The 10,000-nt window shown below is 39.9% G+C and overlaps 1 protein-coding gene across 4 annotated transcripts in view; it reads left to right on the forward strand.

Moving 5' to 3' along the window:
- Nucleotides 1–5,711: 5,711 nt before the first annotated feature.
- Nucleotides 5,712–10,000, forward strand: part of LOC136846483 (choline transporter-like protein 1) — an 81,177-nt gene continuing 76,888 nt past the window's right edge. For 2 of the 4 annotated variants that reach the window (XM_067117300.1, XM_067117297.1), the window contains exons 1-2: nt 5,712–5,800; nt 9,354–9,411. The gene's annotated coding sequence lies outside the window, so the exon portion shown is untranslated. The remainder of the gene's footprint in view (nt 5,801–9,353; nt 9,412–10,000) is intronic. The other 2 variants (XM_067117301.1, XM_067117298.1) reach the window with 2 other exon arrangements.

The following is a 10,000-nucleotide window of genomic DNA, read 5'->3' on the forward strand; positions in this document are numbered from 1 at the left end:
ACTCGAACTGGAAGATGGAAAAAATGTGAATCAGGTCTAAATCGCCTATCTCGAGGAGAAGGTGAAGGCCCATACAGCGGAGAGAAAGAAGATGAGGAAAGAGCTGGAAGGACGCCCTCGAGCCTTACAATAAGAAGTTCATGTTCCTCGAGCAAGAAATGGCGCTCTTGACAACAGTGTTGGAAAAGAGGACCAGAGTGATGATTTAGGTGTCCAGTCGGAGGTTCAGAAGCCGGACGATCGAACTCAATCGCTCCAACGGGACTTGGCTGAGAAGGAACTGCAAATTGTCTCGTCAAAGGAAAATCTCAATGATGAGAGGGAAAATTTGGTTCGTTCGAGAAGAGGCCCAAGAGGTGAAGAGCCGCTCTGCCGAACTGGGAGGTGGAAGGAAAAAGCAGAGGAAGTCCAAACGAAGACGAAACAAGGCAGGAGGAACAAGCGCCCGCCCCAAAGGTAAACAGGAATGTGGAGGATTCTGACTGGCCTACTGTTGACTCTGCTGCGTGTCGTTCCAGAGGCGCTGCCATCTTCTGGGTCTTTTTGAGGGGATCTGCTGGAGGATGGGTGTGCCCACGGAAGTACCCTCACACCCATTCTCTAGCCAGCCCCTTCGAATAGGCCCAGAAGACTGCAACGCCCTGGAACACGACGCAACAGCATCAACAAACGGCCAGTCAAAATCCATCAAGAGACTGGTGAGCTTTGGGTGCTTATGGGCCTCATCCTTGAAGTTCTTGGGCCCTCTCCAGGCCCGCTTCCTCAGCCTGGCAGGATACCTGCCTTCCTCCAAGGAAGCAGCCTCTGGGTCAGACCCTTCCCTTCAAGGCTGCCCTCAAGAGACTGGCGAATCCTTGGGGGCTTTTGGGCCTCATCCTTGAAGTTCTTGGGCCCTCTCCAGGCCCACTTCCCCAGCCTGGCAGGATACCTGCCTTCCTCTGAGGAAGCAGCCTCTGGGTTGGACCCTTCCCTTCAAGGCTGCCCTCAAAAGACTGGCGAGCCTTGGGGGCTTTTGGGCCTCATCCTTGAAGTTCTTGGGCCCTCTCCAGGCCCGCTTCCCCAGCCTGGCAGGATACCTGCCTTCCTCCGAGGAAGCAGCCTCTGGGTGGACCCTTCCCTTCAAGGCTGCCCTCAAGAGACTGGCAGCCTTGGGGGCTTTTTGGGCCCCATCCTTGAGGTTCTTGGGCCCTCTCCAGGCCCGCTTCCCCAGCCTGGCAGGATACCTGCCTTTCTCCGAGGAAGCAGCCTCTGGGTGGGACCCTTCCCTTCAAGGCTGCCCTCAAAAGACTGGTGAGCCTTTGGGGCTTTTGGGGCCCACCCTTGAAGTTCTTGGTCCCTCTCCAGGCCCGCTTCCCCAGCCTGGCAGGATACCTGCCTTCCTCCAAGGAAGCAGCCTCTGGGTCGGACCCTTCCCTTCAAGGCTGCCCTCAAAAGACTGGTGAGCCTTGAGGACTTTTTGGGCCCATCCTTGAGGGGCTTGGGCCCTCTCCAGGCCCGCTTCCCCAGCCTGGCAGGATACCTGCCTTCCTCCAAGGAAGCAGCCTCTGGGTTGGACCCTTCCCTTCAAGGCTGCCCTCAAAAGACTTGCTTGCCTTGAGGGCTTTTTGGGCCCATCCTTGAGGGGCTTGGGCCCTCTCCAGGCCCGCTTCCCCAGCCTGGCAGGATACCTGCCTTCCTCCAAGGAAGCAGCCTCTGGGATGGACCCTTCCCTTCAAGGCTGCCCTCAAAAGACTGGTGAGCCTTGGGGCTTTTGGGCCCATCCTTGAGGGGCTTGGGCCCTCTCCAGGCCCGCTTCCCCAGCCTGGCAGGATACCTGCCTTCCTCCAAGGAAGCAGCCTCTGGGTTGGACCCTTCCCTTCAAGGCTGCCCTCAAAAGACTGGTGAGCCTTGAGGACTTTTTGGGCCCATCCTTGAAGTTCTTGGGCCCTCTCCAGGCCTGCTTCCCCAGCCTGGCAGGATACCTGCCTTCCTCCAAGGAAGCAGCCTCTGGGTCGGACCCTTCCCTTCAAGGCTGCCCTCAAAAGACTGGTGAGCCTTGAGGGCTTTTTGGGCCCATCCTTGAGGGGGTTGGGCCCTCTCCAGGCCCGCTTCCCCAGCCTGGCAGGATACCTGCCTTCCTCCAAGGAAGCAGCCTCTGGGTTGGACCCTTCCCTTCAGGGCTGCCCTCAAAAGACTGGTGAGCCTTGAGGGCTTTTTGGGCCCATCCTTGAGGGGCTTAGGCCCTCTCCAGGCCCTTCCCTTCACCATACTCTTTGCTTTCTCTTACCCATGTTTTCAAATATGACACTTGCGCTCTCCGAAGGCTTCCAGACAATTTGAAGCATCTCGGAGAGTTTTCCTGGAGACTTTGGAGTTCGGCATGTGCACGAATGGCATTTCTCTCGTTCTTCCAGGAGCTGGAGACTGAAGGATTCCAAAATGTCTTCAAGGAAAATCCCTGCAGTATCCAATGGGCGTTTCCAAAGGCTTCAGTGCCTAGAGATCGTCTTGAAGCCTTCACAAGCCCCAGAAGCCTCTGGAATTCATTTCCAAGAACGTAGACTTATTCATCTTCAAAAACGTGGTTTCCCTCAAGAAATCTTCGAAGCCTTTCTTATCTGATTCTTCCCCCATTAAGCTCTGTTCTTTAGTATTGTGCAAGAAATCCAAACGCTACAGAGCCTAGAGATTGTCTTGAAGCCTTAGGAAGCCCCAGAAGCCTCCGGAATTCCCAGAAACCTTCGGAATTCCCAGATTCCCTAATGACACCCAGCGGATGACAAGAATGATCCAGACAAGATCCACTTGGAACATAGAAGGTATATACTTGGAATTGTGATCTCTACAGAAGTACTACGTAATTCGGTGGTCTTCCACCTAGGCTGCGCTGCAAAGCCTTGCGGCCATCTTTAAAGCTTTGGTAACATGCAAATTGAACAGGGGCTTGGTGCGATTGTGAATTTTTTTATCCTTAATGTTTAGTGAATAAGTATTTGGTGAATGTTTAGAGTTTAGTGTTTAATTGTTTAGTGAATGTTTGAGTAAGTGTTTAGTGAATGTTTACTTTAGGGTTTAATGAATGTTTAGTTTAGGGTTTAGTGAATGTTTTGTGGATGTTAGTGACTGCTTAGTTTGTAAGTATACAGTGAATGTTTGGTGAGTGTTAGGGTTTAGTGAATGTTTTGTAAATGTTAGTGAATGTTTATTGTGTAAGTATTCGGTGAATGGTTAGTGAGTTTTCAGGGTTTTGTGAATGTTTTGTGAATATTAGTTAATGCTTAGTGTGTAGATATTCTGTGAATGTTTAGTGAGTTTTTACGGTTTAGTGAATGTTTTGCGAATGTTAGTGAATGCTTAGTAGGTAGGTATTCAGTGAATGTTTACTGCGTGTTCAGTGTTTAGTGAATGTTTTTTAAAATTAGTAAATGTTTAGTGTGTAAGTATTCAATGAATGTTTAGTGATTGTTATTGAATGTCTTGTGAATGTTAGTGTTTAGTGAAAATTTAATGTGCAAGTATTCAGTGAATGTTTAGGGTTTAGTAAATGTTTTGTGAATGTTAGTGAATGTTTAGTGTGTAAGCACTCACGGAATGATCAGTGAATGTGTAAGACTTAGTGAATGTTTTGTGAATGTTAGTGAATTTTAGTGTGTAGGTATTCAGCGAATGTTTGGTGAATGTTCAGGGTTTAGTGAATGTTTTGTAAATGTTAGTGAATGTTTAGTGTGGAAGTACTCAGTGAATGTTTAGGGTTTAGTGAATGTTTAATGTGTAGGTACTGAGTGAATGTTTAGGGTTTAATAAATGTTTGTGGATGTTTAGTGTGCAAATATTCAGGGAATGTTTTGTGAATGTCAGTGTTTAGTGCAGTGAATGTTTAGTGAGTGTTTAGGGTTTGGTGAATGTTTAATGTGTAAGTGTTTAGTGAGTGTTTAGGGTTTAATGAAGGTTTAGTTCATCTTAGTATTTAGTAAATGTTTACTGTGTAAGTAGTCAGCGAACGTTTACTCTGTAATTATTCTGTGAATGTTTAGTGAGTGTTTAGGGTTTAGTGAATTTAGTGCGTGTTTAGTGGGTCCTTACAGTTTAATGAATGTTTAGTGAATGTGAATGTTAGTGTTCAGTGAATGTTTAGTGTGTAAGTATTCATTGAATGGTTAGTGATTGTTTAAGGTTTAGTGAATGTTTTGTGAATGTTGCTGTTTAGTGAATGTTTAGTGTGTAAGTATTCAGTGAATGTTTAGTGAGTGTTTATGGTTTAGTGAATGTTTTGTGAATGTTAGTGTCTAGTGAATGTTTAGTAAGTATTCAGTGAATGTTTAGCTAGTGGTTAGTGAATGTCTTGTGAAAATTAGTGTTTAGTGAATGTTTAGTGTTTAATGACTGATTAGTGAATGCTCATTGACTATTTAGTGTTTAATGAGTGTTTAGGGATTTAATGAGGATTCAGGGTTTAGTGAGTATTTAATGTTTAATGAGTGTTTAGGGTTTAGTGAGTGTTGGTGTATAGTGAGTGCTTAGTGAATGTTTAGTGTATAGTGAGTGCTTAGAGAATGCTTAGTGAGTGGTTAGTGTTTAATGAATGTTTAGGATTAAGTGAGTGTTTAGTGAATGTTAATGAGTGTCTCGGGTACAGTGGGTATTTAGTGAGTGTTTAGTGTTTAGTCAGCATTTAGTGTATACTGAGTGCCTAGTATTTAGTGTTATTAGGTGTAAGTGTATAGTAAGTGTGAGTGTTTAGTGAGAGTGAGTGTATAGTAAGTGTGTCTATTTAGCAAGTGTAAGTGAATGTAGTGTTTAGTGATTGTACATTACTGTTTAGTTAGTGTTTAGTGACTGTATGTAAAGAAAGTCCTGTAATTTACAGGAACCATTTATGCTAAACACTGCTTAGATCCAAGAGCAGATGCTTAGGTCTTGACCACAATGGTTGGGGTGCTTAGGCCAACCTGTTTTCGTGAGGTAATTTGTCCCTGTGAAACTGGGTCAAGTAATAATAATAATAATAATAGTAAAATAATAATAATAGTAGTATGATAATAATAGTTAAAAAGATAAAAATAATAAAAATAAAAATAATAATAGTAATAAAGTATAGTGGTATGAGCTGGACCGGGACCTTTCAATATGGCCGCCCGAGGTCACACGCTCGGCAGGGAAGTCGCCACTCCAGTGATTGACGCTCTATGGTACAAACACGTATAAGCTAAAAGTACCGTGGTATGAGCTATAGCATGGTACATGAAGTTCCCAGGTTCGGGTAGGGACTTACCGTCTCATTTCGAAATAACCCTTGCGAAAACAGTGACAAAAGTTTCAAGAGCAAGGAAAATAGTGTCATGAAAGATTGTCACTTATCAAAGTTTGAATTTTGTGATTAGAAGCAATAGTCTTGGCACATAAATAAAAAAAAAAATCAAGCCCAAAGAATCCTTTTACACTGAAAAACGAAATAAACATGCAAAATGTGATTACCTTTAGGAAAGACTGGCATTAAGAAAGCCCGCAAATGAATCCGTGTTTCAATAGAGGAAGTAAGGAGATAATTGTTGCTAGTAATTGAAAGCAGAAACGGGAAACTAGTTGAGGTACTTGACTTATATAATACAAATCAACTGTGTTTGATTATAGTGACTGAAGGTTCTTGAAGAGTTAAGAGACGAAAAAGAATAACAAGAGGAGCCGTACAACAGAAATATAAACGGACTAATCTGTCCGGTAAATGTTGATACTGTACGTTCTATGAATCTCTGATCTTGAGGTGTGATCGACGAGGAACCAGGGGCTTAGCCTAGCTGCAAAGACACTAACATGCAGAAACGTAAATATTCACGTATTTTTTATGTTAAAGTTTCTTACCTGAACTCTTTAAGATAGGTATTTCTTTTGGTAAACGTAAAGGAGACGGCCGCACGGATATATCGGTTTTTAAAATATAATTTTCCAGCTAACCAGTGTAGAAAGTGGTGTATATAATGCAGTATAGGCGGGATAATATGAGACATTTACAGAGATATTGAGAAATTCACCGTCTTTTGTCTCTATTTTTACTTTAATCTTCGAGGGGATGGTACTAAATATAGCGTCCCGCGAACCTTCGCCATATTCTTTACCAGCCACTTGGGGGTTACGGTGACAACAAACAAGGCAGCAAATTTTTCATTGTCTCGGTAATTTTTTCAGATTATCTCATCAGTACTGCATTATATACACCATTTTCTATATTGTTTCACCCAAAAAATTATATTAATAAAGAATATCTTCGTGCGGCATTCTCCTTTACATTTACCCTCTTCATATACACTCTTGAACGTTACGCCTAGGCTAGCTGAATATTATTGCAAAGCAAGGCAAATCTGCGACTTTAATGTCAAGTATGCTTATTTAGTTGTAGATCAAAGTTCTTTAGAGGTGATACTGTTTGGTGATGTTTAAGATTAGATTTTATTGTCTTCCTGGATTGAGTGACTTTCTTGGAAAAGTTAGCAGCAGAAATATAACATTACACAGGTAGAAAATAACAGACTTAAAGACAATTACTGATGAGGCAGTAATGTTAACTAAAAGCGAGGTGTATATACTGTACATATGTATTATACATTTGTATATATATATATATATATATATATATATATATATTATGTATATATAATGTATAATATATATATTATATATATATATATATATATATATATATATATATATATATATATATATATATATATATATATATATATAATAATCTGCACTTTGCATTCGGAGGGTGCAGAAAGATGCATGTGCTAGGCTACCACAAAACCAGAACTGAGCTTTGTAGTTTGTGTAGCCTGTGTTATTCACATACATTTAGTCTACACAACAGTAACACATTAGATATAAGAACAATTCAATATATTTCACTTAAGTTAATATGGTGAATGTTTGTTAAAGATTTAGTCTTGGCTACCATTAGGTCTTGCAGCCTAACTTAAACAATATTTGTTTGTTACAATTCCGGGATGGCATTATGCCAGTTAAACAAAGCTTAATAGTCTTCACACACCAACATAACATCCCTTTTCTGCATAATTTTGCTCCCAAATGAATGGTTCAGCCACGAAAAGTGCTCATCTTTTGGGTTAGATTGAGTTTCTTTTTCATCACCAGGTTTGTGAGGTAGTTCCTCCGATGCTCACTAGGAGGTGCATGTGTGCAAGAGGAATCATCTGATGTTAGGTCATCTTGATCTTGGAGAAATATTGTATTTCAGTGTGAATCTACTCCATGTTAATAGGCATTTATCATGTATAAAACAATAATATATATGTATGTAGAGGTATATATATGTTTGATAAATTCTTATATTTATGTAGTGTGTGAATTTTGGTCAGATACCCACAAATATAAAATCACATATATTGTTTAAAGTCGAATTCACTATAGCTAGTAAAAACACTCAAAGAAAATTATGATTGATAAGTGATTCTCCGCCAGCCAGAATTTGAATCGTGGCTTGATTTAACCACCCAGCACTGAAGCACGTATCAGGTATAATTCTCTTTAGGTGTAAATTATTCAGAAGGCATAGTAAATTTGAAATTAAATGATATTTGTGGCATTACATGCATATACTTTATAAATTACAAATGAGCATTTTTGAAATTAAATGTTAATTTGTGACATAGCTTTCAGTTTTAGATTACATATATATATATTTATAAATTAGAAATATATAGCATTTTCAGTATCTCTACATAATTCTTTATTCCAACGTTTCAGGCTTTATTACATCATCAGGAATCTGTTAAATAACTTTAAAAAGTAATGGATTTTATTGACGACATATGATTTCAGTTTAGACTATACGTTTATAAGTATATATATATATATATATATATATATATATATATATATATATATATATATATATATATATATATATATATATATATATATATATTCTATTAAATGCGTGTGTATATGCAGCATCTGTTATTTTAAAGCAATAATTTCATGATTTCCTATGCTTCACATCTTCGCGGCCGATATGAGGTAGAAGACAAAAATTGCTGCTGTGTCGTTCCATCTATTTATTATTATGCTAAAAGCTGTTACTGCCATGAGCTCATGGCTATCACCAGGGCAATTGTATGAAGATAGCACATTACTTATATGAAGGCAGTTAACTCAGACAAGCAAGAATATTTAAAAATAAGAACTAAAATTAAAATTAGCAGGAAAAGATCATCGGAGACTTGTCTAGATTTTCCAGCTCCTTTGGCTTTGGTGAGATTCTGGCCGCCAGGCGGAAGGAAAAAGTAATGTATATGACTGTGTCTATAAGACGAGTGCACAAGGGAAATGCCAAGCTTGACAAACAGACAGACTGAAAGGTCTGTGTGACAGACAAATAGACAGTTAAATGAACAACAAAGAAGCAGACAGATAAGTGTGTGTGAGAGAGAGAGTCTGTTTGTTGTGTAACTGCTTGTCAATTAAGGACTTTTCTTTACCGAGGTGTTAATCGATCCCAGTGAATTTATGACCTTCCCTTTATTTACATTAGGCGCCACTTTTTATTCTTAACAGCGAATGATGATGACCCTGCTTAAAGACTTGTTATTTTACGTCTTTCTTAAAGTACGTATATCTTTTAATGGTCTTTTTTTTAATAGTGAGGAATGAAAATACTATCAACAATTAGTTACTGATGAAAGCCGCTTACTAGAGCTTGTAATAAGGTAATATATCATGGATTATGTCATCAACTACAGGGTAATTTCTCGTCACCACCACATCTATGAATTCAAAATTTTTGTTTAGGCTGTATTTCTTCAGTTAATTGTATCCATGAATGCAAAATATGTATTTGCCTTGCAGTCTATTATAAAAGGATGGCTTTCTTCAATTCATTGACACCTGCAAGGGTCTGAGGCACTTTCGCTTGGATTACAAAGTAACTCATACCAAATACGATCCTATCAAGTGTGTGATGTTATTATTAATCAATAATGAAACTAGCGCGTATATGCCGCAATGGCTTTATCAAGAAGTATCCTTGAGATCCAATACTGCCATCCTTTACTCCCTTTTTCCTAATATATCTACGGGTAAAATAGATATCATCGGCTCCATAAATAGCTTGCTTACATAGGCCCACAGACTGTATCGTCACTTGGGCAATTGTCGGACATCTATTAGGCTAATAAATATCAATAACGTCCACAAACACTGACTGAGACCATTATTTTCAAAAGTGCCATAAAAAATGCAAAGACCCTTCCTATGTGGTTAGTGTATACGTCGCCACAAGTTTTACTTGTTAAGTTGATAGACAAGGAATTTACCTTTGTAACGGCTCTTTAATTAACTTGTTTCTTTTTCTTTCTTTCCAGCAGACCCTTCCTTCGTCGTGTGAGTGAGGCCACCACAAGAATAGCCAATGGGAACGAGGTAAGTAAGAATGATCGTTTTTCCATTCGGTTTGTCAAGTATCGATCGTTCTGTTAATTGAACTGATAAATGGTGCGTTCTCATTTGTTCGTTATATATATATATATATATATATATATATATATATATATATATATATATATATATATATATATATATATATGTATATTTTAACTTTATCACATACACAGTTGTTCTGTGCATTAGTAGAATTACTAAAAGGACCTCATTCAAACTGGATGGTATCTAATGGAGTATTTATTCAGAAAAAGTTACAAGCTTTCTTGAACAAACAGTCCACATTATCAAGTACCCGTACAATGAGGAGACGCGTAGTCCAGCTGTATTTATATCTGTGTGCTGGGTACTTTTAATCCTATAATCGCCTAGCTCCTCCTGTGTGACCCCCACGAAGGAAAAACGCAAGAGAACGCACGAAAAACGGACACCCTGGAAGAAGAAGGGAGCAGAGAAAGACCAAGATCGCGAGGGGGTCACACAGGAGGAGCTAGGCGATTATAGGATTAAAAGTACCCAGCACACAGATATAAATGCAGCTGGACTACGCGTCCGCTCATCATAGGGATAC

Source organism: Macrobrachium rosenbergii, chromosome 15 (assembly GCF_040412425.1).
Source record: "Macrobrachium rosenbergii isolate ZJJX-2024 chromosome 15, ASM4041242v1, whole genome shotgun sequence".
Lineage (NCBI taxonomy): Eukaryota > Metazoa > Arthropoda > Malacostraca > Decapoda > Palaemonidae > Macrobrachium > Macrobrachium rosenbergii.